The sequence below is a fragment of the Ochotona curzoniae genome, unplaced genomic scaffold, assembly GCF_017591425.1.
Source record: "Ochotona curzoniae isolate NIBS_2020 unplaced genomic scaffold, NIBS_Ocur_1.0 contig_2599, whole genome shotgun sequence".
NCBI classification, from domain to species: domain Eukaryota; kingdom Metazoa; phylum Chordata; class Mammalia; order Lagomorpha; family Ochotonidae; genus Ochotona; species Ochotona curzoniae.
In genome coordinates, this window is record NW_024465520.1 from 13,059,169 (window position 1) to 13,086,931 (window position 27,763).

The window sequence follows — 27,763 nt, forward strand, 5'->3', positions numbered from 1 at the left end:
CTTTCCCAAGTCACAAACAGCAAGCTGGATAGGAAGTGGGGCAACTGGGACATGAACTGGCACCCATATGGGATCCTGGCACATACCAGGCAAGGTCTTTAGCCACTAGGCTACTGCACTGGGATCTAGAAACCATTTTGTAATGAGTTAGTAAATAATTTAGGCCTTTTGATTAGTGTAGTCTGTATTGTAACTACTGAATAGGCAGACGATTGTCAATGTCTGACTAAAATCATGTACAAATTGCTAAGATAATGACCAGTGTAGAGTTAAGTAGTGCCACACCCTTTTTATCCTTTCAATATGGCCATCTCAGCAAATTGGCCTTTGTGTTCAATCTTTTTTTTTTTTTTAAATATTTATTTTTATTACTTTTTTCTATTGGAAAGGCAGATATACAGAGAGGAGAGAGAGGAAGATCTTCCGTCCGATGATTCACTCCCCAAGTGAGCGCAACGGCCGATGCTATGCCGATCCGAAGCCAGGAGCCTCTTCCGGGTCTCCCACACGGGTGCAGGGTCCCAAAGCTTTGGGCTGTCCTCGACTGCTTTCCCGGGCCACAGGCAGGGAGCTGGAAGGGAAGCGGGGCTGCTGGGCTAGAACCGGCGCCCATATGGGATGCCGGGAGTGCAAGACGAGGACCCTAACCACTGCACCACCGCACTGGGCCCTGTGTTCAATCTTAACCCTAAACATTATTAGGCTGATAGATCTAGATTAGTCTGTGTATGGGGAAATGGCTTTCAGAAAAGCAATATTTATTTACTGAAGGAAGGGAGGGGGAGGAGTTACCCATGCAAAACAGGCTTCTTATGCAAAAGCAGAGGGAGTATTGCGTATTTGAAGAGCTGAGGTCTGACAGTTGGCTTAAAGTAGAAGAGGAGTAGTGTTGAGAGTGGTTATGGTTATGGGAGGACGTCGTGGTGAAGAGCTTAGAGTTAATTTTACAGACAGCAGGAAGCCAGTGTGGTTTTTGGTAGAGAAATGCAATCAGGATTACAATGGGGAGCAACCAGAATGCCTTCCTCACAGCAGGGATCCTGATGGTCAGCATCGCATGTTGAAAATACGTTCTCACGGTGTCAGAGCTTTTGCCGATATTGTTTCATTTGATAACCTTATGGAATTTATATTTTTATAATCCCACTAATATAGATGAAGATGCCCAGGCTTGTGGATCAAGGAGCTCAGGATGGTTGAGTTAGAGTTCTAATTCAAGTTGACTGACCACACCATCTTGACTCAATACTCTTACTCATTTAGTGATCTTTACTATTGATGGTGAGGGATGGAGCTTGAGGTCGAGAGAGAGGCTGTTATACAAACTTTCCTAGAAAATAGTTATCGAAAACTGTAAGAATTTTGGTATCTTATTTTTCTCTAAATAAGTCAGAAGTCTGTCATTAGTATGAATTGATTCCTTTCCTTTCCTCCTTTCTCTGCCATTCTTACTTTCTTACCTTCCCGTATTTCATCTGTTTATTTGAAATTATATTTAGTTACAGTTGCAGCGGTTTCTTGGACTAAATTTATTTTAGTGATTCTCTCACTGTCTGTCCATATGGCTTCATATGTACAGAAAAGAAGACTCAACATTTTACCTAGGATTGAAGTATCAGTTCAGTGTTACTGAGCAGCCCAATGACATGTATTAAGTAACTTGTGATGGAATTATAACTCCTTATGAAGAACTGTACTATTGTAACAATATGGGGAGAATCAGTTGGGGAGTGGAATCTGGGGGAGTGGGGAATCCCAGATTATAGAATTGCACCGTAAAATTCAAAATTCAAAAATAAAAATCTTAAAATGATAAAAGTTACGTAACTTGTGTACCATTTCACAGATGAGAAAAATAAACCCCATGTTTTTCTACTTCATCATGTATAAAAATATTTGTTAAATCAGTTTTAAAATATTAATATATGGGCCCAGTGCAGTAGCCTAGCGGCTTAAGTCCTTGCCATGCATGTGCTGGGATCCCATATGGGTGCCGGTTATAATCCCAACAGCCCCGCTTCCCATGCAGCTCCCTGCTGTGTCCTGGCAAAGCAGTCCAGGACAGGACCCTGCACCTGCACAGGAGATCCAGAGGAGGCTTTGTGCTTCTGCCTTAGGATCAGCTCAGCTGAGGCCACTGTGGCCACTTGGGGTGTGAATCATCAGATGGAAGATTTTCCTTTCTATCCCTCTTCCTCTGAGTATCTGACTTTGCAATAAAAATAAATACTTTTTAAAAAGATTATTTATTTATTTTTATTAATTACATTGCATTATGTGACACAGTTTTATAGGTACTGGGATTCCCCCAATCCCTCCCATAACCTTTCCCCCATGGTGGATTCCTCCACGTTGTTGCATTACCACAGTTCAAATTTAGTTGAGATTCTTCCGTTGCAAGCATATACCAAGCCTGGAGTCCAGCGTGTTATTGTTCAGATAAGTTCAACCATTTCTTGGGGAGACCATCTCTGGTCTGAAGATAGAGCCGGCAAAGTATCATCCCGATCAGTTAAAAGTCCCAGCATAACATCAGCAACAATTTATAATGTTATGGAATTAATTGACATAGTGTTGAGTAACCAATATGTTAAAAAAAAATGCAAGTTCTTAACCACACCCTGTGACTTCTTCATTGACATTTTAATTTTAATTTATATATAACTGGGTTCTATACACCTCAAAATGGCTCTGAATTACTATTCAGCTGTCTCGTGTCTATTTTCATTATAGTATTTAGCATTTTATAGTGTTGAAGTATAATTTTGCTAAACCTGGCTATTTATTTTTATTGGAAAGGCAGATATACAGAGAGGAGAGACAGAGAGGAAGATATTCAGTCTGATGGTTCACTTCCCAAGTAGCCACAATGGCTGGAGCTGAACCAATCCGAAGCCAGGACTCTCCTCCAGGTCTCCCACTCAGGTGCAGGGTCCCAAAGTCTTGGGCCGTCCTTGGGCCCAACATAAACACATTTTAAAAATATCAGTATGATACACATTGATAGTACATAAAACCATATGTTTATAAAACATAAAGCATAGCAGTTAAGTACAATGCTAATAAAGCAAGGTGAAGAATATTTATTAAATAGAAATAAACTAATAGAAGGAAGTACTCAAGCAGGAATTCATACTTAAGAATTTGAACTATTTTGTTAGAATTTTGAGAAAAAGATAACAAATTTGATAACTCTGTAAACAATTTCAAATATCCTCAAATAACCAATGTTGTTAAGGTGAAATTGAATACTTAATTTGTGGTATATGCTGTGTAGAATTTTACTCAGTGATAAAAAATCATGAGATTGTGTCTTGCAACTAAGTATGTTCAAGTGAAAGTCATTATGATTAGTGGTATAAGCCAATTCCCAAAGACAAATATATTTGCTCTGATACATGGTAGTTAATATAGATACAATGAAAATATGTAGTAATGAAGCAGGCATTTGTGATTCATTGTTTTAGCCTTTGTTCGGACTGCTGTGGGACTGTGGTCATCCTGCTTTTTACTTGTTGTATGCTGTGGTTAGTGGTGAAGGAAGTCTGTGATTCTAGAGTGGATTGAAATTAAGTCTTTGCAAAAATTACAGGAAAAAAGGGAGGATGAAGGACATTAAGGGATGTAGAAAGTGTTGTATCTTAAAACTACGCATATGAATATACATGGTATATATTTGTTCTTTTTACATGGGCAAAAGTTATTGCAAAATTTGATTTGACAATGGTTAATATTTTACATACCCCCAAATAAGTTTCCTTTTGGTTAGACTATTATTAGACCTTAAAGATTTATTTATTTTTATTGGAAAGGTAAATTTATGGAGAGGAAAGACAGAGAAAAAGATCTTCCCTCGGCTTTTTCACTCCCCAAGGGACTGCAACTGTTAGAGCTGAGCTGATCTGAAGCCAGGAGCTTCCTCTTGGTCTCCCCCTTGGGTACAGGATCTCAAGGCTTGGGCCATCCTCCACTGCTTTCCCAGGCCATACTCATAGAGCTGGATTGGAAGTGGAGCAGCTGGATGGGAAGTGGAGCAGCTGGGACACAAACTGGCACCTGTGTGGGATGTTGCGCTTGCAGACAGAGAATTAACCAGTTGAGCCATCATGCTGGTCCCATTATGAAACCTTCTTTTGCAACATTTTGATCCAAACTCTGTAAATTCCAGTTAGCTACTGTAGAGTATTTTTAGCAGATTTTGAAAAATCAGGTGTGATTGAATATTTAAGCAGCTGCTATTGATTTTTTACTGTTCACTGTGAATTCATTTCATCCTTAAAGAGTAGAATTTATATACGTTAGATTAAAATTTACTTTCTGTTACGATTTAAACCATCAGAAAAATTTGATTTAAAGCAATTGCTGCGTACCACTGTGGTTTGAGTGTCTTCCAAAGATGAAGTGTTGGCAAATTGATTCCCCATGTTGAGGAGATGGCACCTTCCGGAAGATCATGAGGCAGAAGCCCTCCTGAGTAGATTAATGCCATTATCTTGGGAACATGTTTCTTGCAAAAGTTTGAGTTTGCTCCCTACCCCTTAGCCTTTTCTTTAAACCTTCTCCTGTGAGATAATACAGTAATGAGGCCCTCAGATGTTGGACTTCACAATGCCACGAATGTGAATCAGTAAACTCCTGTTCATCATAAATTACCAGCTGCAGTGTTTTGCATAGCAGCACAAAATGTACTATGACACCTATTAAACCTTTTTTTCTTAATTTGACTAACTTTGGAATTCATTAGGCACCTGATTTAGTATTCTTCAATGTGTCTTATTTATGGCCTACTATGATGAAAAGTTTTTACTGTTATGTTCTTATTTATTTTTGAATAAATTGATACTGTCTCAGAAATGTTTCCATTAAGACTTCTAGGATATTTCTCACACTTGAGTTTATAATGCTTCAACTTTTCTTTACAAAGTACTCTGAAATTTTATACTTCCTGAGAGATTTAAGAATTTCTCTCCAGAAGGTAGGTATGTGATACTTTAAGCATGTGTTAAAAGCCGTGTGCCTAGGAGGACCAGTGCCGTGTAGTAGTCTTACTTCGCACATATTCTCAAGATCTTCAGAAGGTGCATGGAAAATGTGTAGTGTGAAAAAAGCGCATCGATTTAAAAATTTTTTGCCCCAGAATAAAGTCTAAAGTTTAATCCTGTGTTCCACAAACTTTTTAAAGTACTCTTTAACATTACTTATGGCTTTCACCTTGACAATATTCCAGTGTCTTCAACTTTAGAGTTTCATATAATAAATTCCTGTTTAAGATTTTTTTTCTACCTAGTTTTTCGCAGAAGATGTTGGAAGTGATTTGGGAAAGCTGGACTCTCAGTTTTGACAGCAGTTACATACTTATAAAGCTTGTCATATTTTTTTCTTACCTCTTATTTTTTATGCAGCAGGAAGTCATTTATGCTAATTTTTCCCTATTTGCATATAGGTTATTGAGTTCTGTGGTGCAAAGCATGCTTAGAACTCCTTTTAAGTGTCTGTTTGGATCAAAGCAGGGCTGTGTGATAGCTGTTGTCTGACACCAAGCTGTGTGGTGTTGTTTTCATTAAATATTTATCACACTTCCAATGTGACAGCAGGCAACTTTGTGCCAGGATAACATGTTTTCATGCAAAATTTATTGAAAAAGACGAGACTTTGTAAAGAAGTCTTGTTGCCTTTCACCAGTGGCGAAGGGTAAATGTTTGGTTCGAAAGTGGTATACCTTGAACACATGTCATTGCAACATACAGGAGATTTTCAGACTGTCAATTTTGTTAAACAGATAAACAAATATGTCTTTATAAAAATGTGTGCACTGAATTCTTCCTTTTTGAGTTAAGGGTTTTACAGTGCTCTTGAGCATTGGATGAATAACCTAGCCTTGGACTGTTATGTTCTTGGTCATTTTATAATACAGTGGGATTCATTATTCAGCTGCCATTGTATGGATTTAGGTATTTTTTACTAGGTATTAGTTTTGATTCATGAGAAACAGTTTGTAATTATCTTTTTAAAGAGGAGGTCAAAATGCAATAAAACGAAAAGGAGAGACAAGAGTTTTCCAGGTTCTTCTTTAGGTCACTTTCTCTTATTCACTATGTCAATATGTTTTAATTATCACAGAATTTGCCAGTTGAATTTTATGTGAATTATGCTTCATGCAAGTTTAAGTGGCATTTTACATTCATTCTTTTGGTGGAAAACCGTATAATGAAAGAATGTATTTTATTTTCCATTTTTCTTCCACATTAAGTCAAAGGTTTGGGATTATGTGGAGTTAGTGAGAGGATCAAAGTAACATGCTGGACTCCTTACTACGTTTTGTGCCATAGGCTATGGAAAATGTGGCAAGACCCCTTAAGAAGTTAATTAAAAGTTAGATTTCTGCCCAGAGCAGTAACCTAGTAGCTCAAGTCCTCACCTTGAACACGCCAGGATCTCATATGGATGGCAGTTCTAATCTTGGCGGCCCCTCTTCCCATCCAGCTCCCTGCCTGTGGCCTGGGAAAGCATTCAAGGACGGCCCAAAGCCTTGGGACCCTGTACCCATGTGGGAAACCCAGAAGAGACTTCGGGCTCCTGGTTTTGGATTGGCTTAGCTCGAGCGGTTGCGACAGACGGAGGACCTTCCTCTCTGTCTCTCCTCCTCTCTGTCTGTCTGCCTTTCCAATAAAAATGAATAGATGTTTTAAAAAATTAGGTTGACAATAACATTCACGAATAAAAAGAAAAAGTACTGAGTTGTGGTATATTGGAAGTAGCCTTGTCAAATTTTTAGACCTATTTAGAATCCGTTTCTTTAAATTCATACTCATTGTGTTTTGGAACTATAGAAAGGTACTTTATAATTTTTAATGTTTAAAAATTTTTTTTTAAAATTTTTTGAAAGGCATTATTAGAGCCAAAGAGAGAGAAAAAAATTTCCAAATGGCTTCAGAGGTTGGAGCTGGCACAGTTTGAAGGCAGGAGCCAAGAGCTTTTATGGGTTCTACCATGTTGAGGGCATGGTACCTATGACCTGGGCCGCTGTCCAGTGTTTCCCAGGCGTGTTAACAGGCAGGTTGCTCTAAAGTGGAGCCACTGGGACTTGAACCAGCTCCCATGAAGAGTTCAGGCACCTCAGATGGCGGCTTTACAGCTTTGCCACAGCACAAGCTGCAGAAAAGTTTTTACAAAAAGTAGACACATGACTCATGCTAAAATTACTATTTAACTTCTGATTAATGAGGACCAATAATATGTTAAAAGATTGCTCACAGAATCTAAGGGGCAAACCCATACAAAGGCCATTAGAAGTCTAGAGAATGCATTAGTTCATGGAAGAGGCAAGTCAATTATGTCACAGCTGGATGATATTTATTTGGTATTTATGGGAAAAAGTTGTATTGCTATCAATTTTCTATAGTTTATAGAATTCTCAATATATTTTAAAATAATTCTTTATCATCTCAAGACATTTAAAAATTTTCAGAGCAAAGTACAGTTATTTTTTTTGAATTTTAAATTTATCTTCCATTACATAGCAGTGATAGTCATTTAAAATCAATAAATATTAGAAGTGTGATGTAACATTAGTTCTGTGTCATAGAATCTGCATAAATGTGATAGTTATTTAATTGCTTTATAAAAAATCATCTTTTGATTAATTTTTTTCAACTGTTAGTATTTTTGTTTTTGCCTATCTGTAAGTTTTGTTCTTTTAGCCTGAAATTCTCTTTCTTATCCAATCTCCCTTCCATTTACTGTTTATGTTTTTAGGCTCATCCACTTCATTTTATTTTAAACACATATTTTTTTTTTCATTTAATGTGAAAGGTAAATGGAGAAATTAAGAAGAGCGTGTGTGTTGGAGTGAGAGGTGAGCAGGAGAGTATGAGAGGCTCATTGCACACATCCCCACAGTGTCCGGGCCAGGCCAGGGTAGAGCCAGCTACGCGAAAGCAGTCTGAGTCGCCTTTGTTGGAGTTAGGGACACAGGAACCCGAAGCACCATCTGATGGCTCCCAGGGTGTGCGTTAGGAAAAAGCTGGAATTGGAAGTGAAACCAAGACTTGAACCTAAGCACTCTGAGGGGTCTTCTAGCCCCTCTTGCAAATACCAACCCCTTGGCACATGTTAAGTGTTCTTTTCTCATTCTTTTTTTTTTCAAAATATGAAATGCTTCACAAATTTGCATGCCATCCTTACACAGTAGCCATGCTAATCTGTTTACTGTTCCAATTTAGTATATGTACTGCTGAAGCAAGCCCTAGATGTTATTTTCTTCATGAAACATTCCGCTGTGCTCAAGACTGTATTAAATAACCCAAAGTTAGCTTCCATAGCATCTATACCTAATCAGAATAGTTTGGGAGCTATGTTTCTTTATCTGTGTTACTCAACATTGTATTTCCTTAATAAGTGCTCAGATATTTGTGCAATGAAGAGTAAATTATTGCTTTAGAAATTGTTTCCAGGTTACTGAATATGCTTGGGTTTTTCATGTTGGGGAAATAACTTTTTTGTACTACTCCATGCCTGATTTAAGAGTGCATGTACAGACACATTATTTTCAGTCAATCTCTAGGCTGCATTTTAAGCAATCTACTGTCTTTCTGTATTTTAAATGTTATCAGTCATGCTACAATTAACATTCAGCATCTGTTTAAAAAACCGAATGTTACTTGTAGTATTCATATGTTTAAATGCTGTTTAAAATTCCAGTCCTTATTGATTACTTTTCATACTTAGTGTAATATATTTCAGCAACTTGGTTGGCATCGCTAACTCACTTGATTCAATATATGGCTATAGGGCAAACCACTTTACTCACATAATCTATTCCATAGACACTTTAACTGAAGGTGTTGGTGTTTGCCTTCAGTTAGTTTCTGTGTGGCTTTGTAGGCTGAGCATTCTACGCTATTGTTAGTGGAATGGAGAGAAAATAAATTTGAAGTGCCAACCAAGTCTTTTCTTCCTAAGTAAACAAGCAGGTCCCCTAAAGTTAAGTTACTACTTACAGTCACTCATTCCACTTCTAACTCCTACCTTATTATAAAGCACCTGGAATCTCCCAGCTGTGAATTATATGAAGCCAAATAGAAGCAACCTGTTTCACATATGTATTTAAAATTCTAGTTTACTCAGTTCTCACAGGCTTTCTTGCCAGCCTAGTAATATTGTAGAGACATTGTCAAAATGGAGTAGTTTGGGATAAACCAAGTTACATGACTGACTTGCTAGATAAATCTGTGTCAGTGTAAATAATCTCTTTTGCCAAAACAGAAAGATTGTAAAATAGTTAAATATCTACATGATACACTTTTGTATCTGAATATAAAGTGGGAAGTTTTTGAATAGCTAGTTTATATATTATTAGTAACTTAGCAAATGAAATGAATACAGCTGGATCATAGGAATAACATGTCTGTCTGGGTGACATTAGTGATGTGTAGGGTATGACAACAGAGTGTGATGTGCTGTGTTCCATCTATGCAAGTGTTGTTAACCTTTCTTAGATTTCAAGGCATGTAAGAAGTATGTTCTTTTCCCAAAAATTAGGGCATTTACTGGAAGCACTAAAAGTATAAATAGGTAATGTGTCTCAAATTAAGAAATCAGGTGCTCTGTGAATTTCAGATTTTTTTTTCAAGGATATAATTTTAATTCACTCTATACTGAAAGGCTTTGCTTGCTAATAATCATAATAGTCTACAAATAAAAGAGGTTTAAAGTCCCATTGGAGTATAAATAAAAGCTAAAACCATTTGTTCCCTAAACTTTTTTTTGTATTTTATATCAGCTGTATTTTATTTCAGAATTTCATTCTGTTTTATGACAGAGTAGTATTCATACCATGCATTTATCACATTTGCTTTGTCCAGCCACCAGTTGATGGTGCTCTGGGTTGATTTCATAAATTAGCCATTGTAAGTTGAGCTGCAGTAAACATAGGGGGACTTTCACAATGAATTGCTGATTTATTTTCATTTGGGTAAATTTCCAGGAATGGAATAGCTGGGTCATATGGTAGATCCATTTCAAACCATGAGCTTTCCTTACTGTCTTCCATAATGGTTGTACTTGTTTACATTCCCACCAAGGGTGTATTAGAATGCCCTTTCTCCAATACCCTCACCAGCATTTATTGCTTTTTGATTTTTGGGTGATAGATATTCTAACTGCAATGAAGTGAAACCTCACTTTAGTTTTCATTTGCATTTCCCTGATGGCCAGTGATTCTGAGCTGTTTCCTCATGTATTTGTTGGCCATTTGTTTTTCATAGTATAATAATCACCTGAACTGTTCATGTCCTTTGCCCATTTTTTAATTGTGTTGTTTGTTTTGTTGTTGAGTTCCATGAACTCTTTATGGATCCTGGATATTAACCCTTTACCAGTTGCATAATTTACATATACTTTCCCCCCTTCTATTTGTTGTCTCTTTGTATAGTATTTCCTTTGCAATGCAGGAGCTTCTTAATTTGATAGAATACCATTTGTCTATGTTTGCTTTAATTATCTGTGCTTCTGGGGACTTTTTCTCAGAGCTGTTTGCCTGTGTCTTACACGGTTTCTCTGATGTTTTACTGTAATAATTAGATGATATTCAGTTGTAGATTTAGATACTCAATCTGTCTTGAGTTGATTTTTGTTTAAGATGTAAATAAGGGGGTCTTATTTAATACTGCTGCATACTAGATCCCATTTTCCCAGCACGATTTATTGAAGAGACTATCCTTTCTCCAGGGATTGATTTCAGATGGTTTGTCAAAGATTAGTTGGCCTTAGATGTGTGGATTAATTTTTTTTGTTTTTATTCTGATCCATTGCTCGACATTTCTTCTTATTTTGCAATTGCTGGGCTGTGTTGATTATAACTGTGCTGTAGTACAGCTGAAGTTGTATGTGGATGCCTCTGGCTTCGTTTTTATTGTTTAAGGTTGCTTGAGTTATTTGGGGTCATGGTGTTTTCATATGAATCTTAACCTCATTTTTTTCCTGTATCTGAGGACAATATTCTTGACATTTTGATTGGGGTCACATTGATTCTGTAAATTATGTTCTGTAGTATGGACACTTTGATGTAATGATTTCTTCCAATCCAAGAATATAGAAGATTGTTTACATTTTTTGTTTTTGTGTTTCTTGTTTCTTTTTTTAATGTTTCATAATTTTCAATGTATAGATCTTTTATCTTTTTGATTAAAGATTTTCCAAGCTATTAACTTTTTTGTAGCTGTTATGAATGGCTCTGATCTTACAAGTTTTTTCTCAGCCTTTACATGGTTGTATATATAAAGGGTATTCTCTTGTGCGTATTGATTTTTTCTGCTGCAACTTCACCAAACTGTCTTCTGAGTTTGAACAATCTATTAGTGGAGTTTTTGGTATGTGTGTATATATATATATATATATATATATATATATATAATCATGGCATCTCAGATAAGAAATATGACCATAAGTTAATGCTTGCTTATCTATTTTTAATTATTTTTATTAGTTCTGGTTTTTTTTTTCAAAACACTGACATCTAAGTCACAGGCTTCCTGTATATGGACTCAATATCTAAGTCTTCATTAGGCCAGAACTTTATATATATCTTTGTATCTATTTATCTGTGTGTCTGTATATATTTTTCCTTCCCTCCCTCCCTTCCTTCTTTCCTTTCTTCCATCCATCTGTCCATCTTCCCTTTCTTTTTTTGTGTTTTCTTTTTTTTTATTTTTATTTTTTTTATTTTATTTTTATTTTTTTTTATTTTTTAAAGATTTATTTATTTTTATTACAAAGTCAGATATACAGAGAGGAGGAGACAGAGAGGAAGATCTTCCGTCTGATGATTCACTCCCCAAGTGAGCGCAACGGCTGATGCTATGCCAGTCCGAAGCCAGGATCCAGGAGCCTCTTCGGGTCTCCCACGTGGGTGCAGGGTCCCAAGGCTTTGGGCCGTCCTTGACTGCTTTCCCGGGCCACAGGCAGGGAGCTGGAAGGGAAGTGGGGCCGCCGGGATAGAACCAGCGCCCATATGGGATCCTGGTGTGTTCAAGGCGAGGACTTTAGCCACTAGGCCACGGCGCCAGGCCCCTGCCTTTACCTTTCTTTTCCTTCTATACAACTACCTGGGAAGGTTTCTAGAAGTTGAAATGGAACAGATCCAAAAATAATTTCATAACTTCCTTTACTACTAAAGGTTGCTTTCAAATCCATCAAGTAAGTTATCAGATTTCCCATGGCTTCCACTTCTGAAATGTTCAGGGGGCCGATTTCAGACTTTCTTGCCTGCAGATAAGATCTGCAGACAGCAACTCTATGCAGCTGACATTGGACTGATAAATGTGTGTTCTAGTCTTGGTTCTTCCACAGCTTGATGTCACTTTGGGCTGATTATTTTACATCTTTGAGATTTTTATTCTTTATAAAATGACAAGGATGGTGCAAATGGTTTCTGAAGTCTCTTTTTGTGGTAGAATGAATTTCAGAAAGGAAATATGATACTGCAGGAATAAAAAAGGGCGTGATGTTGGGATAACTTTAAATTATGATGACTCACTCCTTAAAATAATACTCTCTGTGTCAGTCACTGAGTTAGGTCTTGGAGATTTATTCCTTGATAATCATTAGCAGTTATATTGCTCAATTTTGTTGAGCTTTATCCCAGTGTTTGAAAATGACAGTTATGAAGTTATATAAATAAATTTTCATTAGTGGTCCATGCCAAAGATAAGAGATGAGAAAGATTTGAACAGAATTTAATAGGTGGTAGAGGTTGGATTTACTGCGTTACACTAGTCAGGGCAAAGTTTCCTAAAGAAATGGGGATGAGAAGGAGTTGGTGAGGGAAATAAGAGAAGAAAACTGTGTACAGAAGAAGCAGCAGTAACAAAGACCTCTAAGTTGGAGGGAGACTGAATTGAACAGGAACTAAAGGAGTTGTTGCAGTGGAGCAAACCAGCAATCTGAAATGGGGTTGAAGAAGCAGATGGGACCAGCTATCCAGAGCCTTGTAAACCTGGTTAAGGATTCTGATCTCTATCATAAGTGTAACAGGATGCCTTTGAAGTGTTTTAATCTGATGGGCAACATGATCAGATTAGTGTTTTGAAAAGATCACTCCAGCTGCAGTGTGGAGAACAGATTGCAGAATGATAATCGTGGGTACAAGAATACTAGATTAGTAGTACAATGATCTAGGAGAGGTGGAATAATAGCTCCATGCTAGACATGGAAAGAAGTTGATCAATTTCAGACAAGTTTATGTATTTAATGATGAATTTGATTTGACAGTTGAAATGAGAATGTTAAGAATGACTGGATTTTCTAGTTTGTTTTACTATAATGACGCTGGTATTTTTTACTGAGCAGTAGTTACACTGAAGATTCTCTGATATAAGGAGAGAAGTTATGCACTTGCTTTGCACATGTTGAATTTGAGAAGTCTGTAGAAGAATGCTGATAATATAAGTGGGGATCAGCGAGAGAGAGAGAGAGAGAGAGAGAGAGAGAGAGAGAGAGAGAGAGAGAGAAAGAGAGTCTGTGTGAGAGAGAGAGAGTGAGAGTGTGAGTGAGTTATACTGGAGAGTTTTGGCCCAGAATTCAGGTTTTCAGTTCCTATTTGTTCTTAACTCTTTAGATAGTTGATTTGGAATTGCATAACTGCAGATAACTGTGTAACAAAGTTCTGCAGTAACAAAGCAGAATATCTCAAACAGGCAAGAATAAATTGTAGTAGTTACAGCACCTGGTCCTTGGGCCACAGCAAAGATTTCTTACGCCATGGAGAACTTTGGATACTGTTAAAATGTGTGTGACACTATTGTAGTCACTGTGGAGACTGAGAAGATAAATAGCACAAGGTCTTTTATTTCAGAAAATTTTGTCTAATTTGGGAATGCCCACTATGGCGGGGGCATCTTGAAGGGATAGCTAATCCAAGATTGGCCAGTTAGGGAAGGTTTATTTAAGTTGTTGACATCTAACCGTCTGGAAGAACATGAAAGAGGAAATACAAAAGAGAGGGAAATAACAAAATACTGAAGAGGATCATGTGGAGTTTGGGAAACTCGTTTTAGTCCCACCATTTTTGAAAAAAATTCCCTTTTTATTGTTAGGTGCCTTCTGGAAAGAAGAGGGTGACATTAAAAATTGTTCATTCTTTATTTTCTTTTCACTTTCATCCCTTTACTCTTTCTTCTTTTCAAGAAAAGATATACTTCAGTAATTCAGATTTCAATATATATAATATATAATATATAATATATATAATGCCAAGTTGCTTTTACAGTCTCTACCACATGCAACCACATTCCTGTTCTTCATTCTCCAAAACCCATCTGCACACATTTATTATAAACAAATGCAAATATTAAAAACATTTTTTCCCTTTTAGAATATTTAGTTCATCCTTTTAGAAAGGAAGGAGAGAGAGAGAAGAAAGAAGGAAGGGAGGGAGGAAGGGAGGAAGGAAGGAAGGAAGGATGGAAGGAAGAAAGGAAGGAAGAAAGAAAGGAAGGAAGAATTTAGTTCAGTTTAGTTTAAAAGAGGAGGCACAATAGAAGTTTGGACCTGAATAACAAGAGGAAAAATGGATTTTAGGCTAAGAGATCATTTAAGAATATTTTAGTAAGTGGTGTTGATATTAATTGTGAAACCTTAATTGAGACAGAAGCATTTGAGAAGGAAAGAATACATACTGGATCTTGGTCTGCTTGAGCTCAGAAACTGATGAATTATTTAATATTGAATGATAATGGGGAGACACTAAAGATGGAGATTACATGAAATTATAAAAGTGTTTATTTATTTGAAGGAAAAGAAAGCACTTCCATCTGCTGGATTACTCCCTAGTCCGTGCGATCACGGAAACCGACCCAGTTATGTGTGTGACCCTTCCTATCTCCCAGAGACTTGTGGAGAGTTTAGGAGCTGGAACGTTGGCATGTCTTTTTAAAACAATGTTTAAATTTTATTTATGTTTTGTTTGTTTTATGATGCAGTTATGTAGGCTCTGAGATTTCACCTCCTCTCACTCACTTACTTCTCTTGTGTTATTACAATAATATAGTCCTTCAGAAACAGTCATAAACCCATCAGGTACCTTGAACAGTACCTCTGCTGCTTGGCTGTCCACCTACTCTGGATGAATTGTTGAAGGAAGGGTCTGAGTGAAAAACAGTGTGGCCTATACATGAAATGAAGAAAAGGAGCTGAGATAAACATTAGTGGTTAATAGCTCATCTTGGAGTTTTGAAACTCTGAATTTGAGTACAACTTTTTCTTTTATTTGTTTTGTGATCCTGACTAAGTCACTTATTCTGTCTTAGCCTGGGCTTATTCACATCTCAATTGGCCATAACTACTTCATAGGATTGCATGAGGATTATAGGAGATACTGCACAAGATGAAGTTTGTATCTGCTGCTCACCTGAAGAACCAATCATGGATAGGGAAGTTATGAGAATGTTTGAAGTGCGTGTGAAGGTGAGGAAGTTTTACAGAATGAGGAGTTAGTTAAGTCAAACTAAAAAAGGACATGAAATACTCATAGTTATTTTAATAATCTGTGAGTTACGTGGGTTTTTGGGCCTGTGTCTTTGCATGCTGTATAGTAAAATTTAGAACTAATGACCATCCAGTCCTTCTACCTCTGCTCACCTGAACATGTATCTGGTCATCTTTTAGAGCTCCAAGACTATTATAAACTTAGAATAAAACCTATAATACATTCTGATGCTATTATCTCTTTGTTTTAATTCATTATATGCAACTTTCATGGGTTTAGCTCCTTCTGCATTGAACTTCTTTATTAAGTGACTGCTTGAAATAATTTTTGTTGTTTTGACTATCAAGGATACTTTCTTTCCCTTTTTAATAACCACCTTGTGTTTTAAAAAGACTATTGTTTGCTTTGGTCCTTTTAATCTGCCCATGAGGAATTCTAGCCGAATGATAGGGAGCTGTGAAAATCCAGTTAGTGTGAGCTGTAATCTTTTTACTGGCTTTAAATAGTTAGAGTAGCATGCAGACACCCTGCAGATAACTGAATCAAAACATAAAGTAATCACCTAAACATGGATTCTGCCTTTGCTGTTACGGGACTGTAGCAGAAATCACTAATAACCATTTACTTTTCAGAAACAATATTTGGTCATGATATCAAATGAAATTGGAGTTAGATATTAAAAGCTATATTTCACAGGTAGGCAATCCAGTATTTCTGAAAAACATTGATTTCTAACAATTTGTTATTATCCAGTATTTATAATATCCTCTGACTGTTATAAAACCAGGAAAACATTTTTATGGAGTGAGAATATTTTTAATACTCTTATCTTTGGCATGCCTTATTTCAGATATTGCTGAAGGAAAGCAAACTATTAAGATAATCAGGCTTTTGAACTATAACAAAAGCAACAATGCTACTTCTGCTTTCTCGGTAACTAGTTTCAATAATGTAGTTTATTGGATTTGGGTAGCAAAATATACTCTAATAACTTTTTCAAATGGTGATCTTTTTTTCTAGGCTTACACACCACTTTTTTTGTTTCTTCTCCATTAGATTCTGCATTCAAGTGATGAGAAATACAATGTATAGTATGATGATGCTGCTTCCTGATTTCATTAGCTTTCCAATTTTTAATATTGCTGTTGATAATATTCTGGTAAAGCTTATAAAATAAAGTAGGCTCATTGTTGAAACCAATATCCCAGTGTTACAGGTATGATTCATGCGTGGTACATTAGGAGTTTATAAGTCATTAATAATAATTTGTGCTGGGTATATTGTTTTGATTAGCAAATTTAAGTTCTTTATTTTGAAAGGTTCTTAGGATCCACTCCAGGATGAAGTTTTTATAAAGTAGATGCCTTTCCTATGCCTATTGCTTTGTCTTGGACATTGTTATAAAGTTTCATATGCCTTCAAAAGATGAAAGCCCACTTTTTATCAGAGAAGAGATTCTGAGGACTGTTGTTGCCAGTACACAGTCCCAATTCTTAATTGAAATTTTAAAGAAATATTTAAACCATTAGAAAAGCAGATTAGTAGCATGAGCCTTATTAATCTTTCATTTCCAACACTTTTTAATATTTGGCTTTTATATATGTTGTTTACAAATATTTTTTACAAAATATATTACTTAATGTTTCCTTGAAAATTTTGAATGGTATTGGTGGATTGTTAAGTATGTAATTTGACAGTTTAAGTATGGTTATAATATTCTCATTTATCTAGAAAGTAGTATGGACATTATGTAAAACATCTTGTTAATAATGTTTGTCAATCATAGAGCTTCCATTTGGAACCATCTTTGTCTTCTTTTAAAAATGTTTACTCCTATAATCACATCTTATGAAGTTAATAGCCAAACATCCATTGGACAAGATGATTGCCATTTAGTAACAATGTATATTGTCATTGAAAGTCAATGAGAGAACATGTGGATTTCAAGTGTTTTAACTGTGAAAATAAATGTAGGAAGCGTTATATAAATTAAGTGGATCAGTTTAGTAATTCCACAATGAATACTTACTTTAAAACTTGTATGTCATTAATATATACATATTTGTTAATTTAAAAGTTAATAAGCTTGAATCATCACATATAAGTTCCCCACCAATCAAATATTGCTAGCCTGTGCTTCTTTCTATCAAAATCCACATTTGCAAATATGGTCTTGGTAACAAATGTTTACTCTGCAATTTTTGTATATAGCCTCTCTGTCTCATACTTCAATTCACATGCAGTCTCTTTAAAGAGAACTTTCCTGAACGCCCAATGTGAATTAGCTGTCTTCTTAACCTTCTTACTGCACTCTGCACTAATACACTGCAGAGCACTTATTGGTGAGCAATGATGTCCGTAGTACTCCCACTGGAATGGAAGCTTCAGAAAGGCAGGCAGGTCCTGGTTCACTACTCTACTCTCCCAGAGCTTACAAACAGTGCTTGACATATAAGACATACTGTAATATTTTTACATAAATGAATCAAATGACTAGATATGTTCCTTGAATTAAAACTTTTTATTCTAAAGGTTATCTATAACTTTTATAATTTATTAAAATGAAAGTTTGATTTTGAGCATTTATTGGAGCATATAATTTTTACTAGAATATATCATGTTCAAGTTTCCAGTTCTGCTTTATATTCCCCACCCCATCCTATTCCTCAGAATTTGCCACTGTGAACATTTTCATATAGTGTTCTGTGCATTACACCAATATAAAGTATTTCCCATAGATAAGGTTATATTGTACTAACTAATAATTTGCTTTTTATACTCATATTATCTTCTTCAACAGCAAGACTTAATGTTTTAATTTTAAAATCACAGCTTGTCTTTTAAAAAGAGTGATTAGGGCCCGGCGCGATAGTCTAGCAATTAAAGTCCTTGCCTATCCCGGCTGCCCCACTTCCCATCCAGCTCCCTGCTTGTGGTCTGGGAAAGCAGTCAGAGACAGCCCAAAACCTTGGGACCCTGCGCCCACGTGGGAGACCTCAAAGAGCTCCTGATTCCTGGCTTTGGATTGGCTCAGCTCGAACCGTTGCAGCCACTTGGGGAGTGAACCATCGGATGGAAGATCTTCCTCTCTGTCTCTCCTCCTCTCTACATATCTGCCTTTCCAATAAAAATAAACAAATATTAAAAAAAGATTAAATTCATATTCCAAAGTTAAAGCTGTTCTTATTTCCTTTGAAAAATGTCAGGAACTTAAAATTTAGAGGAATGTGACGCACCTGCACTAGCAAGGAATGAAAATTTGTTATTTCTCTTTCAGTTTTTTGTTTAAATGACCTAGTTGAATTTTTTCACCAAATGTCCCTGTGTTGAAAACTGGCAGGTATGATAGCTGATAACTACTGAAAGGGAAATGAGCTTTCCTAGTCTGTGAACTTCTTTCTAAAAGAATTTGTTTTATTAGAAAGGCAGATATTATAAAGAAGGAGAGATGCAGAAGTCTTCCATCTGCTGGGTCATTCCTCAATTGGCTCCATTGGCCAGGACTGAGCTGCTCTGAGGCTGGAAGCCAGGAGCTACTTCCAGGTCTGCCATGTGGGTACAGGAGTCTTCCAGGTCTGCCATGTGAGTGCAGGGGTCCTAGGCTGTGGTTCATCTTCCACTGCCTTCCCAAACCAAGGCAGAGTGCTGGAGCAGAAGCAAACCAGCGTCTTAAAGGCTGCTGGCACTGGCAGGTGAGGGATGGTTAGCCAGCTGTGCAAGCCCCTGTACTATGAACTATAAATATGCTGCAGCCACTGCTGGTCAGTATGTTTTGAGAAAAGACTATCAGAAGTAACTTTTACAAATTGAAAACAATAAAAGATGTTTTCTATTAAAGAGAATTTAAGAAGTGTGCTTTCTAGATTAATAGATTTAAGATTATGATAGAACTGGGAACATATTATATATATTTTTTTATTAATTACGTTGCATTATGTGACACAGTTTCATAGCCTCTGGGATTCCCCCAACCCTTCCCCATGTTCTCCTCCCATGGTGGATTCCTCCACCTTGGTGCAGTATTACAGTTCAAATTCAGTCAAGATCCTTTCTTTGCAAACATATACCAAGCATAGAGTCCAGCATCTTATTGTCCAGATAAATTCAGTAGTTTCTTGGGGAGAACATCTCTGGTCTGAAGGCAGAGCTGGCAGAGTATCATCCCGATCAATTAAAAGCCCTAACACAACATCAAAAACAATTTACAACATTATGGAATTAATTGATATAATGTTGAGTAACCAATATGTTAGAAAAATGCAAGTTCTTAACCACATCCTGTGACTACTTCATTGACATTTCAATTTTAGTTCATATACTATCGGCTGCTATAAACCTTAAAAAGGCCATAGGGTACTATTCAGCTGTCTCGTGTCTATTTTCACTTTAGTGTTTAGCCGTTTATACTGTTCAAGCATAATTTTGCTGAACTAGGCAGCTTTTAGGATAGTCTAAACTGGCTTATAACTCTAACAAGGCATATGTCAACAGTTGAGGTGCAGAACAGTTTTAGGAGGGGTTTGCAGAGAAATCTTCCATTCCCCAGTGAAGAGTAACTAATCTCTCTGTCCCACCCAGTGTGGTATGTGTGAATCCACGCTGACCGTCTCCTGTCTGGTTCTAAGCTTTCCTTGTTCTCTATCGATTCTAAATTCTTTTGGGTGGGGGGCCTCCGGAGCGACCCTGATGGTCATTGCAAGAGAGGGTGTGGATCCAAAGTTGGACCTAAGTAAGGACCAGAGAAAACTCCTCTCCCTACACATTATATTCTTTTAACCATCACTGCTTCCTGTGCACTGGTTACATGCTGGAGTCAGAGGACGGGTCCAGGAGTTGAAGACAGATAGCTTCTGGAGGAGTGTGGCCGTTTTAATGACTTGCTCTCCTACAACTTTAAAAAAAATTTTTTTTATTATTTTTAATTTGAAAGTCAGATATACAGAGAGGAGGAGAAACAGAGAGGAAGATTTTCTGTACGGTTGTTCACTCCCCAAATGACCAAAACAGCTGGAGCTGAGCCAGTCTGAAGCCAGGAGCCAAGAGCCTTTTCCAGGTCTCCCATGTGGGTGCAGGGTCCCAAGGCTTTTGGTTGTCCTTGACTGTTTTCCCAGAAGGAATCCTGGCTCATACAAGGCGAGGACTGTAGTTGTTAAGCCACTGTGCCGGGCCCCAAGCCTTTCGAAGTACACCTCTTTTGTACAGTGGAGGTCTTATTGAGGATGGCATCAAAAACAAGAGTGTAAGCAAAGCTTTAATGGGATGCAGGATGTTCTTGAGAACCTTTTATTATCCGGCCACACATGCAAGAATAGTTTGAAAACTGGTGATTTAGATGAGTCATACCGTGGAGATGAATTGAAAAGACTTGGAAAGCACTGGAGAGAAACATGAACTCACTTTTTAGGCTAGAGATAATTTTTTTTAAGTTCAGATACTAAATATTTGTAATTTTGTGGGCATTGAGTAACTCTTCAACCCCTGTTATAGTGCAAAGATAGCCCATAAGTAGTCATGTCCATGGTACCAAAAATTTTGTTTGCAAACACAGGCAGGGGAATCAGGCCTAAGGAATATAGTTTACCCCTTCTAGATTGTCCATACCCATTCTATAGAATGGTAGTGTCCAAAAAGCCACTTTTGATTGTGTTATGACATATTCTTTAAGTGTTATTTTAATTCTTTAGTTTATGTCACAATGTAATTGAGATTTCTCCTTCACTTTCCTACCCTTCCCCCACTGTTCTCTCTCATCTTTTAAGAAGTATCTTTCGAGTACCCTCAAAAGTCCATCCTACTGCCATTGAGGTGTCTCCCAACATGCTTGTTTTAAATTTATGTTTGGGAGAAGCCGGAAGTGCAGAGAAGAGACCTTTACTCCTCAGTTGCCTGCAACATCCAGGCTTGGGTCAGGCTGCGTCAGAGACAGGTCCACTGTCCATGTCGGCCATGTAAGTGGCAAGGACCCAAGCACTTGGGCCATCTTCTGCCACATTCCATGTTCTGCAGTGTAAGGAGTGGGAATGAAAAGCAGGAAATTGAAGTTGAATCCTTCCTCTCTGATGGGGTTGGTGGGCGTCTTAAACTGCATCTCAACTGCTAGGCCAAACATCTGCCCCATGTTAAATTTTTTTAAGTGCATTTTTCCAACATGTATATGGATCTACTAGTTTATTTAAAAATTAATCCAGGGCCCAGCGCAGTGGCGCAGTGGTTAAGGTCCTCGCCTTGCACGCCAGGGATCCCATATGGGCGCCGGTTCTAGCCCGGCAGCCCCACTTCCCTTCCAGCTCCCTGCCTGTGGCCTGGGAAAGCAGTCGAGGACGGCCCAAGGCTTTGGGACCCTGCACCCACATGGGAGACCCGGAAGAGGCTCCTGGCTTTGGACCGGCATAGCATTGGCCGTTGCGCTCACTTGGGGAGTGAATCATCGGACGGAAGATCATCTTCTCTGTCTCTCCTCTCTGTATATCCACCTTTCCAATAAATAAAATAATAAAAATAAATCTTAAAAAAAATAAAAATTAATCCATTGAGGGGCAGGCTTGATGGCTCAACTGTCTAATGCTCTGTCTGCAAGTACCAGGATCCCACATATGTGTTAGTTCATGTCACAACTGCTCCTCTTCCAATCCAGCTAGCTCCCTGCTTATGACTTAGGAAAGCAGCGGAGGATGGCCTCAAGCCCAGGGACTCTGCACGCAGGTGGGAGATCCACAAGAAGCTCCTGGCTTGGATTGACTCTGCTCCAGATGTTGTGGTCATGAGGGGAGTGGACCAATGGACAAAAAAGGCTATCTCTCCTTTTCTCTGTAAAATCTGCACTTCGTTCAAACAATTTTTGAAAAGAGTTAAATTCATTGACTGTGTCTATAAGATAATTAGAATTTTTTAAAAATATGGTAAAATAATGACAATTCTTGCTTTAGTTAAGATTTTAGGTCAAATGTAATACTATACCATTTGTCTATAGAAACAGAATGATAATATTCCTTTAGCTGTTATAAACAAAGATTGTTATTGATAGGACTGGAGGAATGATGACTGAGTGCTCAAGAAGAAAGTAAGCAGGTGCTTCAGAGAACTAGAGGTCTTTGCGTTCTCACTTTGTAACTGAATAGAGAAGTTCTGTTGATTTAGCAGCTCTCTCTCTCATACACACACACAATTACAGAAATGCACAAATTCTCCCTCCCTCCTCTCTCCCTTCCTTGGGAGCTTGTGCTTGCCTATTGAATATGGTGTTTTTTTTTTTTTTTTTAAGAATATGAGGCAGATAAGTTCCTGATTGAAATTTAAACTACTGTAATGGGAATTAACATGCTCAGTTAACATTTTTGAATCTGAATCTTTGGTGCAATTTCAGACTTCCAATCCAGTTGTAAGAAGAGTAACAATACCGTCTCTCTTTGTGGCTGCCTCAGTTGTGTACCTCTTGCCCATTTCCTTTCTCGTGTTCTCTCTGTGTCTCTGACTGCACACACATGACATTTGTCTCAATCTGTTCGGAAGAAGATGCAAGCAATAGTTAGAAAAGCTATCTTAATTTGACTTTGCAGATTTCTATTTGAGTAACTTAAGGAAGATGTTTTCTTCGTGTGTATTACTCCTTCCTTATCTGGAGTACAAAACAAAAGAGGACAGGCTTTTCAACTTTTTTAGCATTGGTAAAAAAAACTAAGTGGAATTAAGTGAATAAATTAGATAAAAGGTTTATATCATTCTGCTTACATAAGTTTTGGGATTTTTACTTTTCTTTGCTGTATTCTTCATAGTTTGTGTATAAACTTAGATGACACTATGTTTATTTACTTATTTTTATTTTTATTGGAGTGTCAGATATTCAGAAAGAAGGAGAGACAGAGAAGAAAATCTTCCGTCCATTGATTCACTCCCCAGGTGGCTGCAGTGGCTGGAGCTGAGCCAATTTGAAGCCGGGAACCAGGAGTCTCTTCCAGGTCTCCCATGTGGGTGCAGGGTCCCAAGGCTTTTGGCCATCCTCAACTGCTTTACAAGGCCACAGTCGGGGAGCTGGATGGGAAGTGGGGCCACCAGCATAAGAACCGGCACCCATATGGCACCCTGGGGTGTACAAGGCGAGGATTTTAGCTGCTAGGCTACTGTGCTGGGCCCAAAACTGTATTTTTAAACTTATGTAAATGGGATGGTGGTAACCATCTTTAGAAACTGATTTTACTGTTTAACACATTCCAGGAATATTTTCTGTTGACATAAATCTAAAATTTTTTTTCTTTGTAGTGGAGCTGAACAGTTGCTAGTCTCCATATAAAATATCTCAATTCCTCAATAAATGACCTTCGTTTGAAGATTTCATTTCCTTGTTCTCTAGTCCTGTGTATAACTCACCTCTGGGCATGATGCATCTCTTTCGTTAGAAACGTAGAATTGGACAAGGACTGTGGAGTGATTTTCTAAAATACTTTATTTCCATCCACATGAGAAAAGACAGATATTGCATTTGGTGGTTTGCTCACATTCTAGCTGCAGCCAGGAGCTCCGTCGCAGTCTCCCCAGGGATGACAGGGACCGGGTATTGAGCCATCATTTGCTGCTGCTCTGGATGCGTTAGCAGGACGCTGGCCCAGGACTGGGACCAGCACTGCAATGTCGGAAGTGGGCCTCCTGCGCAGCAGTTGGACCAGCTGTGCTCAAGGCCTGCCTCTGCTCTTACCTTTTCTTCAAGGGCCCCTATTGTTATGTTTGGAAAATTACAGCATGCTACGTTGCCTTTAATGAAATCAAGCACCAAAAATGTGTAATTTCTTTTGAGTAGTGTTACTGAGACAGGCTAACTATATTGCAATTTGGTAGAAAAGTCATCTGCAGAGAAAACTTGAAAGTTAGTACTTTTATTGTGAATTTAATTTTTTGCTTTCATTCCCCAAAGTATTGATTGGTCTATTATTTTACCATGCTTTTAGTAAAAAATGCTGTCAACTCTTTAGTGAGAAATATAAAACCTGGGAAAATAATAAAACATCATAGGAAAAAAAGATTGGCCAAAATAAGACAGTAGAAGTAAGGCTGTTCTGTATTCATGGGCTGAAATGTCATTTGTTGCTACTTTTTCCGCTTTTCAGTGTTTTGACTTTTTTGGCATTGATGTTTGAACTGTATGAATAGAAATCTACAGTGGTTGGAAATAGTTGTCTGTGTGTATTTGTTGATTGTAGTTTGGCTTTATGTAGTTTTACTGGCGTATGTTTTGTTGGATAATTCTTAAAATACTTGTCTAAAATCTACAGTAGATCCTTATTGCTTATGTTTGCTTTTCATAGATGAGGCACACAACACATATACACACATGCATACCGGGTCTGAAAAGTATCTATAACGAAAAAATAGTGTGCAAGGATTTAAAAGAATTGCAGCCAGACAACCCAGTATTTTATTTCCATTTCACCCAAGTTTTGCAGATCTTTCATGTGTATGTAGTAGGTTTTTTTCTTCAGATACTTATTTTATTTACTTGAAAGACAAGAATGACAGAAGGAGATCGTCAACTGCTAACGCTCCCCACAGATGATCACCATGGCAGCAGCCACATCTGGCCGAAGCCAACAGCTAGCATGTTATCCTGCTGTTCCATGTGAGTGGGGAGGGCACAGTGTGTGAGCCATGTTTCACTGCTTTCTCAGGTGTATTAGCGGGGAGCTCTCTGGAAAACGGAGCAGGGAGCTGGATGGGAAGTGTTAGGACTGAAGGAGCATTTCCATATGGGATGCCACAGCTTAATCACCTCACCACACTACCAGCTTTGCTCCCCACCTTTCCATTCTAAGCTTCTTAACCTCTGTGCCAAACGCCCATCGGAGACACACGTTTTAGATCATCTCGCACTGTGCGGAGGATTGACAATCACTAAATTCAGCTTTTTGACAGGATTTGGCAAAATTGTCCATGGTAACCAAGGAACTGCATTTCTGTACGTGAGAATCTTAATAACTCAGTAACAAAAATCAGATTTATTGTCATATGAAAGGTTTTATAGCACCTTGAAATGTCTTTGATGTTTTTGGAGATTACAAGAAGCTTTGAACCTTGTTCTCAGTAGTGAAGTAAAAACTTGTAGTTGACTAGTTGAAGGAACTAGTGCTGCTTGAGTAGAGTGATTCTGAAAATGTAACAATTTAATATTATGATCTTTTTATTTTCATGGTAATAAAACAATTAAGACTTTGTAAACTGCTGCAAGCTGTTGTAAATTATAAACAAAAGATATAAAATGCTTTTTAATATTTCATATCTGATTATTTCCATTGTAATTTTATCATCTTTAGAATAGGTTTAGATACTATAATTTTCTCTTATCACAAGGCCAGTTCTTCTCTTGTGTGCTCAAGCTCACTTACTGACAACTCTCCAAAACTGTCATTTTAGTGTCTGCAGTTTCTTGGGTGTTTTTTTAGTAATCACAGTTTCTTCTTCTTAATTGGTGTACATTGTCGCTGTGCTGAGAGCTAACGAGAACTTGTGTAGCATTTTAGCCAAAGCAAATTTTCCTCTTGTATTTAGGTGTGGTTTAATTGAATCATAAAGCAGTTAGGGTTCTACAAAGCATGAATTTCATAATTTTTTTTTCATTGCAAATACTGTGCTTTAAAATTTAGCTTCAAAGAATTCAGAAAGAGAAACAATGAAATCTTGATACATTATATATCAAAACACAAATTCTAGATCATTTCTTTTTATACAGATAAGTTTGATTTAGACATAATTCCCCAACATCACCATGAATTTCCATCTGTGTAACCCTGATGTTTTTAAGCAGTCTGCTGTTACCTCGTGCTCTGGGCTATATTCATTCTGTATGTGTAGAAACTGTGACTATCTTAACGCTTTAGATGACGATATGAATAACAATTGTTTGTTGATCTTATTCTCTATCTCCCTGTATAACCTGCTGTCTGCAAAGGCTGAATAAGTGGCAGATAGCTTTTGTCATCCCTTATCCAAGCTGTACACTTGTAAGGAAGAGCAGGGATAATCGCCTCAATCTAATTAGGGGTTAAAAGAGGCCATGACTGTGATGTGGGAGTGAGACACCTTACTGTAGCAATCCTGTTTGCATTAGAAAAATAAGGTTGTCATATTGATTATTCAAATTGGCTTGTATCAGCCAAGTCTCAATGGCTTGTATTGCAGCTGAAGCAGTTGAAGATTCTAGCTATTCACCAAAGACCTATGCCATAGCATATATTATATTGAGGTTTGTTTGCTAATTTGGGGTTTTAATAATGAAAACAAAGCTTTATCAGGCAATTTAAAGGCTAAACTGATAAGCAAAACAGAACTGTAGCTTCCACCTGTGATAACAATGATTATGTACTCTTTTAGTAAGTGAAGTTCTGATACTTTTGGTCTCTGTCTTAAGATATAGAAATAAGAGAGTGTTATTTAGAATGAGTTTATCCTTGATAGTAATGTTGTAATGGCTAGATGCTTAGATGCTACAAGAGTAAGTAATTCGTATTAGTGGTAGTTTAGCAGTGTGATTGATGTGTGTCCTATGTATTAGAATTTAAATAGGACATTTTCATCTTGGTCTGGTTTTTGTTTGTTCATTCTCATAACTTTTTGCCAATAGGTGTAACTTACAGGGTGGAGGCTGAATTTTCTTGCCATTGCTTCTAGTTTCTCTGGTGTTTCCTTGTTGTTTATTTCCTTACTTGAATATTGTAGTCTTTAGATATGTTCTTAGAACTAAAATAGTTATAGTAGCAGACAGAAACAAATTTCAGTGTTTCTTTCCTTGTTGGAAAAGGTTTATTTATTTTGAAAGTCAGAGTTAGAGGACAGAGAGAGAGAGAGAGAGAGAGAGAGAGAAAACAAGCTTACATCCACTCACTGCCCAGGGCGGAAGGTTGGAGCCAGGAGCTTCATCCAAGTCTTTCATGTTGGTGGCAGGCCATCTTCTGTTGCTTTTTCCCAGGCCTTTGACAAAGGAACCTAAACTAGAAGTAGACCAACTGGGGCATGAACCAGTGCCAACATGGAATGCTAAAATAGGTGGCAGCTTTACTTGTTAGGCCCTAACACTGGTCTCCTGAGCATTTCTTGTGGTACAGTTTGTAATCATATTTCTCAAATGACCTAGTTGACAAGTCCAGCAAAATTGGAGTGAGGGCCTTTGTTTGATATAAAAATTCAATTTCCTTAGCCATTGAATAATTTTTATGAAACATCTATTGTAGAAACAATTTTTAAAACGAAAACTTTGTGTAATAGTTTCCACCAGTAGCAGTTAGAATTTTTCTTTTG

The 27,763-nt window shown here is 37.4% G+C and overlaps 1 protein-coding gene and 1 pseudogene across 1 annotated transcript in view; one reads left to right on the forward strand and one right to left on the reverse strand.

Annotated features, from left to right (window-relative positions):
* RSRC1 (arginine and serine rich coiled-coil 1) overlaps positions 1 to 27,763 on the forward strand; it is a 326,480-nt gene that overhangs the window by 79,066 nt on the left and 219,651 nt on the right. The window lies entirely within an intron of this gene.
* Positions 8,144 to 8,242, reverse strand: LOC121152779 (annotated as a pseudogene).